The sequence below is a fragment of the Mirounga angustirostris genome, unplaced genomic scaffold (genome assembly GCF_029215605.1).
Source record: "Mirounga angustirostris isolate CCGP_5_RB_7025 unplaced genomic scaffold, mMirAng1.0.hap1 SCAF_5, whole genome shotgun sequence".
Lineage (NCBI taxonomy): Eukaryota > Metazoa > Chordata > Mammalia > Carnivora > Phocidae > Mirounga > Mirounga angustirostris.
The window spans coordinates 4,937,343-4,947,335 of record NW_026991713.1 but is presented as its reverse complement, the minus strand read 5'-3'; positions in this window follow the sequence as shown (position 1 = coordinate 4,947,335).

The window sequence follows — 9,993 nt, the reverse complement described above, 5'->3', positions numbered from 1 at the left end:
CAGGTGGCATAGAAGGACATTCACTCAACTAGGTTCCCCCACTGGGACTGGAGGCTGGTGGGGACAGAGCTAGGAGGCTTTGAGGACATGAGGACATGTCTCCGGCACAGAGGCCCCTGGAATCTGGACACCATGGGTGGTAGGCAGGTGCCTCGGACCCATACAGCTACTCAGCCTGGCTCGTACCAACTCAAGCCCACACTGTCTGGGTCAAGATGTCCCTGCCTCCTTTGCCTTCCTCTTGAAGTCAGCAGACCAGAGAGCAGGTCTGAGCTGCGGTCACCGAAGTGTGGGCTGGGGCCCTAGGAGAGCCGTCAGCGCTGAGAGCCAGGCACATGCGCTGGGAGCCTACCAAGGATGCACTCACGCTGGGGAGCCAGAAGCCCACACGGATGTGCCTTCCAACCAACAGTCGGCAGAGCACCCACTCTGTGCCGGGCACTGTTCCTGGCACTGGGGGTCCAGCTGCTGCACGAGGCAGGCAGGGCCCCTTCCCTCCTGGAGTCACAGTCTGGGATGCGAAAGGGGGTGCTGGCTGAAGATGATGCACCCTTCAGTGTTCTGCCAGAGGTCAGGCTGGGATCCAGGCAAGGGTAAGGGGGTCTCAGTTACAGACAGTGCCTGGGCCAGGTAGCAAGATGGAGGGTCCATCCCTCAGGCAACTCATGTGTGTTATGGGCAGGCCCATAACTGGTGAATATGTCCACCCCCCAGCCCCAGGCTCCTGTCACTAGCAGGAAAATGGGAATCCATGTGGCAGACTTAGGGAGGAGGGACCAAGGCAAGGGCACAAAACCGTGGAGGGCCGAGCAGGGGACAAATGCCGGAGTTAAGACCCTGCAGCTCAGATCGACCGCTAAAGAGCCCTGTGCATCAGCTAGCTATTGCTGCGTAACAAATTACTCCAACATTCAGCAGCTACAAACAGCAAACGTGTATTCTCTCATGGTGAGTATGAGGGTCCGGAATCTGGCAGTGGCTTAGCTGGGTGGCCCTGATGCAGGATCTCTGTGAGGCTGTGGTCAAGCTGTGGGCTGGAGCTGCCATCGCCTGAAGGCCTGACCGGGCCTGGATTCTTCTTTCAAGCTCACTCATGTGGCTGTTGGCAAGAGCCCCAGGCCTCATCACGTGGCCTTCCTACAGAGCTGCGTGCACAGTGGCAGTGGGTTTCCCCAGAACAAGTTATCTGAGAGAGAATGGCCAAGACCGAAATGCAGTGTCTTTTATACCCTAATTTCAGAAGGCACATACCAGCTCCTCTGAACGCTGCTAGCCACACAGACCGACCCTGGTGTGGGAGGGGATGATACAGGGTGTGAACCCAGTTGTGGGGGATCATCAGAACCTCGGGGATGGCCTTGGGCAAACCCTTCACCTCTCTGTGCCTGGAGTTCCTCATCTGTACATGGGGCGATGTTCCCTCCTTCCCAGGGTACACAGGCCACTCGGGCATCTTCCACTAGTCTGGGAGCTCCCTGGGGGCAGGCCTGTGTCTTTTCTAACCCTGAGTCCAGCCTCTGGTCACTCGGATGCACTTTGAGTGATCGATTCTGTAAATTACAGATCTGTGTCACTCCCCTGCTTAAATCCTTGCAACAAGACTCCAGAGCAGAGCCCAAACGCATTGGCCCGACATGCAAAGCCCAGGACCTCGCCCTGCTTATACCTCCAGCCTCGTATCCCATACCGCCCACACCCATGCCCTGTGCTCTCAGAACCTTCCAGAAGCAAGGATGTTTTTCCACCGCCTCATCCACCTGGTGAACTCCTACACATCCTTTAAAACCCAGCTCAGACATCACCTCTCCTGTCACTCCAGGCTGCTATTCCAGACCTAGGCTCCCACATTCCCCTTGTCCCTGAGAATCGTCCCACCTTCTACTGTCTGGGTGTCCATTTCGTCCACCCCACGGGATAGCTCAAGATAGTGTCTGGCTCATCTCTGTGGCCCCAGTGGCCAGCACAGGGCCTGGGCCGCCAAGGTCAGCACACATCAAGGTCTGTGGACATGAAGGAGGGGTTTGGTTTCAGACGCAGTGGGACTCAAAGCCTTGGCTGAGCTACTGAGAAGATCCAGAGGCTCCACTAACCACCGGCCTCCCCAGCCCACGGCTCATTAGGGACCAGCTGGGGGCCCCCTCTGCCAAGACAGCTGTGAGGCTGAATATTTATAAGCTTCTTACCATGGAGCACTGGTAAAATATTTCAATGGAGTCGAGATTATTCATCAAAGTCGGCATCACGCAGGGTTGCCCTTTCCTCGGGGAGCCACCAAGGGAGTCGGCCTGTCTTAAAAATAGAAGCGTCATTATCAGCGCTCCATCCACCAGGCAGCCAAAGAGGTCATTTTCAGATGCAAATCCCACTCTCTGGCTGCCTCGCCTAAAACCCTCCCGTGGCTTCACACTGGTCACCGGTGGTGGGACGGGTGGCTGGGCTTGCAGGATCGAGCCCCCGCTGGACCCCAGCCCAGGCCCTGTGGTGGCTTCTCTCTGCCCTCCCCAAGGAAGGGACACGCGGACTGAGGTCACCAGAACTTAATTGGAAGGAAAGGGGGAGAAAAAGCATTTCAAGCAGAGGAGACAGCTGGGCACGGGTCCTGAAGCAGGAGGGAGTCTGCTTATTGGAAAGCACCCTTTCCTCCTCCTGGGCTCCCAGGAAGATCACGTCCCTGCCCCACCTGCCCTGAGCTGGGGTCGCATTTCCACACGTCTGGGGTGCAGGGCGGGGAGCTCCAGCTCTCTCTCCCTCCCCTGCAGAGAATGTGTGTGGAGGATGGCAGGGCCCTGGGTCCCAGGTCACTGTATGGAGGACTTCGCTCAGGAGAGCTAGCAGCTCGCACTAAGCTTCTCCTGAGGAAGAAATCCCATGAATTGTTAGAGCCACTGAGACTTAAGAACTTGTTTGCTCCTGCAGCTTAGCTGATTCCAGACGGACTGACGCGGTGCACGAGTAACTGGATTTCCAGGGTCCTCGGTCAGCAGCGAGGTGCTTGGGGGGGAGAAGTCACCGCCCTTCTCTGCACTTTGCGGCCAGCTAAGACCACGGTAATTAGGGCCCTCGGAGGTCAACAGCGATTTCCTAGGAGACCCTGTGTGGGACCAGGAGCCTCAGGGTGGCTGGGGGCAGGGGGGTTCCTGGGGGGAGGGAAAAGGTAGAACAAGACCCCGAAATGCCCAGAGAAACCTCCCTTCGTCCACTTGTGATGGGACCCTGAACAAAGACTCACTTGAAAAACGGTTCCTGTTGATTAAAGCATAGATTTAAAAATTTAAAAGCTAGTCTAGTTCAGCGTTGTCCCCTACTAGACGCGTGTGGCTCTTGGCCACTCCAAATGGAGATGTCCCTCAAGTATAAAATACGCAATCAGATTCTGAAGCCTCTGTACCAAAAAAAAAAAAAAAAAAAACTGTAAAATATCTCATTAATTACTCATATCGATTACAGGTTGTAAAAACGTGTCAGATATATTGAGTTAAACAAAATTTACTCTTAAAATACTTCACCTACTTCTTTTTACATTTTAATTGTGGTTACCAGGAAATTTTAAACTTCAGACGTGACTCACCTTTCATTTCTATTGGCCGGAGCCGGTCTCGTCCAACCATTACATTTCTGGGAAATGGCGCACAGAGAGGTTAATGAACTTGCTCAAGGTCATACAGAGGCATGTGAGTCTAGAGTCGTGAAGCTGAGCTGCCTCATGAGTTTATAGAGGAAATCCAACGTCCCACTCGGAAAGCGAACAAAACATCAGAGTGGGAGGTGTCTTGTTCCAGCATTAACAGCCCCCCCCACCCCCGCACCGAGGACGAGAGAGCTGTGCAAACATCCCAGCCCCCAGTGGGGCCCTGCAGGCTATCTCACCAAAGAGCCTGTGTACACGAAGGAGAGCAGCAGAGATGGTCAAAGGGGACGGTCGCAATGAGAGCCTGGCTCACTCCACCCCTACCTGCCTCCTATCTGAGGATCACAGAGATGCCCAGGAACAGGAGGAGGCAGAGGGGACCGGCTGCTGGACCTCTCATCTCTGATCCCCCCTGTCCAGGTCAGTGAACAAGGGATCAGGGACTACTCGCCGAGTCAAGGATTCAGTGGGCTTGTCTATTATAGGACAGGTCAGAAAGCCCAACTCAGGTGCTAAGTAAAGCAGAGACCCTGCTGGCTCCTAAAATGTCTGGCGGAAGGCATAGGTCGATCCAGATGCTCTCGTGATGCTGACAGTGTCTGCCTCTCCCCACTCCCAACTCTGTGCCCCTGTGTCTGGGGGCTTCATGCTTCAGAAGACGCACCACATGAGGGGCTGGCGGCAGCTGGAACCCCAAACCCTCCCTCCGCAGCACCCAACCCTCCCACCGACTCCATCGGAATAAGACGCTTGTCACTCAAGAAGGGATTGTCAAGCTGAGAGTCATTTTTAAATGATAGGTGTAGTCTCCTGGGGTGCAGGAATGTTTTAAAATATAATGGTATGTTGTACGAATCATACCTCAGTTTTTTAAAGAAAATAACACACACGTGCCTTAGACATCTTCTTTCAAATTGACAGTAGCTGATTGTATGTTCTTTGGTTGTGGGGGGGGACTTTTCTTCGGCGATGATTGGCATGTCTTAGAGCATCTGCTGCAGGAGCCTAGCTCCTGGTGCCTCATCAACCCTTTCCAGCTTCGGTTTCTCCCCAAAGGAAAAACAAAGATAGACCCAAAGCAGTCAGCATGCAGAATCTTCTGGGTTTTAGATGCCCTCCCTACTCTTCAGCAGCACAATTTTAGTGTCATTTCCTTTACTGAGTCTTCGAATACTGTGATTTCTTTTTTCAGAGAAACAAACTCGCTCTCCCCACTCACACTGGGTCATTCGGCAGTGGTGAGGACAACTGGCATCAGCAGGTTTGGAAGCAAGCACGGGATGAGTGGGCAATTGAAGCAGCCAGTGGGCTGAGGGGAGTGAGCGTAGGGCTGCCGTGCCAGCCACGTGCCTCTCACAGAGAAGAGCGCGTGTGCGTGGGGGCCGGGAGGGTCAGCTCCACGGAGGTCAGTCACGAAAACTTCTGCTGTAGCTACTCAGAGGCATCTGCCAGAGCTCTGGCAGGCGGTGCTCAAGCAAGGAAGAGGTGTATTCTTCTCCTTTTTTTAAATTTTATTTATTTAAGTCATCTCGACACCCAACGTGGGACTCGAACTCAAGACCTCCAGATCAAGAGTCACACGCTCCTCTGACTGAGCCAGCTGGGTGCCCCAGAGGTATATTTTTCTGATGTAACAAGGATTCAGAGTCAATCTATGGCTAATGCTGTTGCTGGAACATGTCAGACTCCTTGTTTGTCATCTGTCACATTTGCATGAAATTTAAAGAGTCAAATGGTTCTATCATCTGCTTCCCCAAAACAACAGACTGCCCCCATTTCCCACCCCTTCCTGTCCCCCTTCCTAAGGGCAAGCAATTTCAACTGTTTTAGATTATTGTTTTGGTCTTTATCATATCTCTAAATAACCTGTTTTGATGATTTGGGGGGGTGGGTTGGGGCTTCCTTTTGGTTTTTAGGTTGACGAATTATCTCTGGGCTGTCTGCTATGGCAGATGGGGATACAGCTTTCTTTCACCCGCTACAAACCACACACAAACCTCATACTCTTGTTATGGCTATTTCATGGTTTGATGGAATCAACAATGAGTGTTTCCATAACGATGCCCATGAAATGCTATGGACGGTCAGTTGCAGAGTAAACGGTACTTATGTAGCCTTTCCTACCCAAAATTTGTTTTCCTAAAGTTAACATGGTTTTTTTTGTTTTGTTTTGTTTTTAAAGATTTTATTTATTTATTTGACAGAAACACAGCGAGAGAGGGAACACAAGCAGAGAGAGTAGGAGAGGGAGAAGCAGGCTCTCTGCTGAGCAGGGAGCCCCATGCGGGGCTCGATCCCAGGACCCTGAGATCATGACCTGAGCCGAAGGCAGACACTTAATGACTGAGCCACCCAGGTGCCCCTAAAGTTAATATGTTTTTAAAGCAAGCTCCACACTGAGCATGGAGCCCAATGCAGGGCTTGAACTCATAACCCTGAGATCAAGACCTGAACTGAGATCAAGAGTCAGATGCTCAACCAAATGAGCCACTCAGGTGCCCCTTCCTAAAGTTAATATTGATTGATATACTTGTTTTGTTCTTGGTCAGTTTCTAAGTTCTTATTACCAGTTTAGCCATAAACTCCCTACTGATAATGTCTACACCCCACATGCTCTATCCTGGAGCCTTCCAACATGCTCATGTCTGGTCCATTGGTCTACAATGCCTTGGTGCAGAGCTGGTGTCCGGGACTCTCCTTCCCCTCTTTCCTGTGTTGGATCCTCTATATCCTGTATCCCATACCCTCCTTCTGTTTGGATGTTTCTGTCTTATTTTGGAGTGATGGAACATAGCCTTCAGTTGATTCATGAGAAAGAGCCCATAGGAGATAGATGTTTGCCATGGTGCACAACTGGGAAGGTCTCTACAATCATATGGATAGTATGGATAGTTTGGCTGGGTATATTAGATAGAATTGATGGAGGAAGAGAAGCCATGGTGAGAGCTGTAGGAAAAGGAGCTCCTTCCCCCAAGAATTGGGTCTTGCACGTTGGAGGAAGGACTGGGACAGTGGCATTGGGGAAGAGGGAGGTTGGGACTAATGAAGAATCAGTAGGCCAGAGCTTGTGGGGATTCGCTGAAGCCACACACAGCTAGCCGCCATGGTGGGAGCACCCAAAGAGAGCCACTGGAGAGGTCTGTGGTCAGCCGCTGCCTGCAAGGAACCACCACTTCTGCAGGGGGACCTGGGCCAGTGCCAGTCAGCAGGATCAGTGGCAGAGGACTGTCACCTTTGACCAGCAGAGCCCAATGGTGCAGAAACAGCAAATAAAATTATCTTTCTTTCCAGCTTTATTGAGGTATAACTGACAAGCAAAATTGTCTATATTTAAGGTGTACATTGTGATAATTTGATATATATCAATCATGAAATGATGGCCACAACCAAGTTCATTAACATGTCGATCACTCACATAGTTGCCCTTTTGTGTGTGTGGTGAGATTGGTTGGTCACTCATAGCCTTGCCGTCCACAGGTGCTTGATCCAGGAGACTCCAGGTTCGAGTAACTTTCTTGCCAACATATGCAATAGAGGAGGGGTTTCCTCTTTATCATTAATGAGTGATGGGGTCATTAATGCCTTTAAATCTGGCCAGATCAGAAAACCAATTCCAGATCTCTATGCATACATTTCTGGAACCGCTTTGGATGCCAAAACTGTATCCAACAGCGAGCATTCAGGGAGGCAGAGCTACCATGGGTGCTATGGGGATTTATTATAGAAATTAAACCTTGCAATCTGGGGAGAAGCTGGGAAGTGAAGGTCCAGAAGAAGAGGGGAGGGTCAGAGAGGAAGCACTGACCGATGTCCTGGGGCAGGACATACATGGTCAGGCCCTGAGTCACAGGAGCCAAGAGCACTCAGCCTTCCACAGGGCAGTAAATCAGAGAGGCTGGAGGAGAGGTCTGGGAAAAGTTTGTGACCTTCGGGGCTGGGCCTTGGGCTGCAAGTGGTCCAGAAGAGAAAAGAGAAACATGTGTGAAGAAGACCAAAAACAAGCTGGCGTCCACTGGGCGTGTCTGCAATGCAATCCACAGTTCTGTCCACAGAGACTTTCAGAGAGCAATGGCTGCTACCTCCCTCTGCTTGCAAGTCCCACGGACTACCCTTCCCTGGCCAGCTCCAAGGAAACCACACGGAAGGGCATTCTGTTACTGAGCTCACGACAGGACCGTTCTCAGCACACTGGGCATTGGGATCCACAGGAATCGTTCCGTGGTCATTTTGCTCCCGAAGTTGGTCTTGACAAGATAAAGACATTCTCAATCCTGATCCTTTGCCTGTAGCTTTGTCTCTGTTCCAGACTGATTTCTTTGCCTCTAGCATTCTGAAAGGTTAAGGTAATATGTTTTGGTGTTGGTCTATTCTCATTAATTTTCCTGGACACTTGGTAGACTTGGCAAGTAGAACATTTTTGATAATGTCATGAGTGATGTCTTCCCTCTGTCTTCCCTGGTCTCTCCTCATTCAATTTCAATCTCTGGACATTTACTTCCTCGACTCTTCTCCAGTTTCCTTATCTTTCTTACTTTCCATCTCTGGGTCTTTTCCACTCTGCTTCCTATGGGATTGGTTCCTAGTCCCCAGCTCTTGTACTGGGGTTTAAATTCCTGCTGCAATATTTTTATTTCCGCAGAATAGACCTATGTCTCTACACATCCCTATTCGACGGCACCTTGTTCTCATATAAGGACCTCTTGTTCCTCCGAGCGCATCATTGAGAATCAGCGTGGCCTTTTCTCATAAACATGCCCCGCCTGTGACCACACAGTTCTGCTTCTATCATATGTCCAACTACAAGATGAAAGCATGTGTCTGCATAAAGACTTGTACGAAAGTGTTCCTCGCAGTTTTGTCTGTAATTGCCACAAATTGTCAACAACCCAAATGTCCACCAACTGGAGAATGGATAAATTCAAGTTTGTTATATCTAAACAGTAGAATACTATTCAACCATAAAAGAAGCAAACTACAGACCCACGCAACCTGGAGCCCCACAAGCATCATGCTCAGGGGAAGAAGCCTGACACAGATGAGTATATGCTGTGGGATTCCATGTACATGAACTTCTGGAGCAGACAGAACTTCCCGATGGCGGTAGAAATCAGAACAGGGTCCGCCTGGGCGGTGCTGGGAACAGGACTAGGCTTGACGGGGCTGGTGAGAGGCTCTCCTGGCTGATGGAAATGTTTGACACCTCCAGACAGGTATGTGGTACACACGTGTATACAGTTGTCAAAACTCATCACAATGCACTCTTGAGATCTGTGCACTACACTTATTTCAAAAAAAGGAAAAGCTAATTGGAAGCGCTGGTGCTTGCCAAGCGGGTTCTTTACTGGGTGGGCCATTTCCTTGGGGACCATGCAGGCTCAGAGTGTTGGCTCTTTTCACTTGGAAAGGTCAGGTTCCCTGAAATGATCTCTGACCTCTTGCCTGTGGAAGATAAGGCCTAGCTGCCAGTTTTCCAGCCGGTGCAAGGAGGAATAAGGCAAGGGATCTTAATATTGAGTGTGATCCCCCGCTGTCAGCGTGGTCCCCCATCCTAAGTGTTCCTCGTACCTCCAGTGCCTTACCCTTGCTATGGTCAGAATATTTGTATCTCCCCCAAATTCGTATGTTAGCATCCTAATCCCCCATGTGGTGGTCATAGGAGGTGGGAGATGCTTAGGTCACGAGGGTGAAGCCCTATGAATGGCATCCGTGCCTTGTAAAGGAGACCCCAGAGGGCTCCCTTGTCCCCTCCACCATGTAAGGACACAGTGAACAAGTGCTGGCCGTGGACCAGGAAGAGGGCTCTCACCAGAGTGCGACCCTGCACGAGCTTTGATCCAGGATTTCCCAGCTTCCAGAACTGTGAGAAATAAATTTCTGCTGTTTATAAGCCATTCAGGCTGGGTATTTTGCAGTAGCAGCCTGGATGAACAAAGACAATCCTCTCTTGAAAATAAGCCTCTGGTTTTCTCCTGGGCTCAGGAAGAGGCAATCGCCCAGCCAAGCGAGCAGAGGGAGACTAACCACCACTCTTGTTTCAAATAATCCTCCTGCCCTCCCACTTCCTGTCTGGTGGGCCACGGTTCGTCCACAAGTTTTCCAGCTTCCAAAACACTGCTTTGGTCTCCTCTCCTTTTCTCTTGGTACTTGAGAGTGATGGTACCAAGAGGTGATCTCTTTCAGGTGATGTTTCAGGTGATCTTTACCATCATTTACTGAGCTTTCAAGAAGAGACAAGTGTGCACGTCTGTGTCTATGCCACAGCCTCTTTTCCAGATGGCCCGGCCTTTGCTCTCTTCTGCCATCAGCAGTACAGCTTTTATCCTCATGGTTGCAATGTGGCTGCTCCTGCTCTGGGCATCAAATCC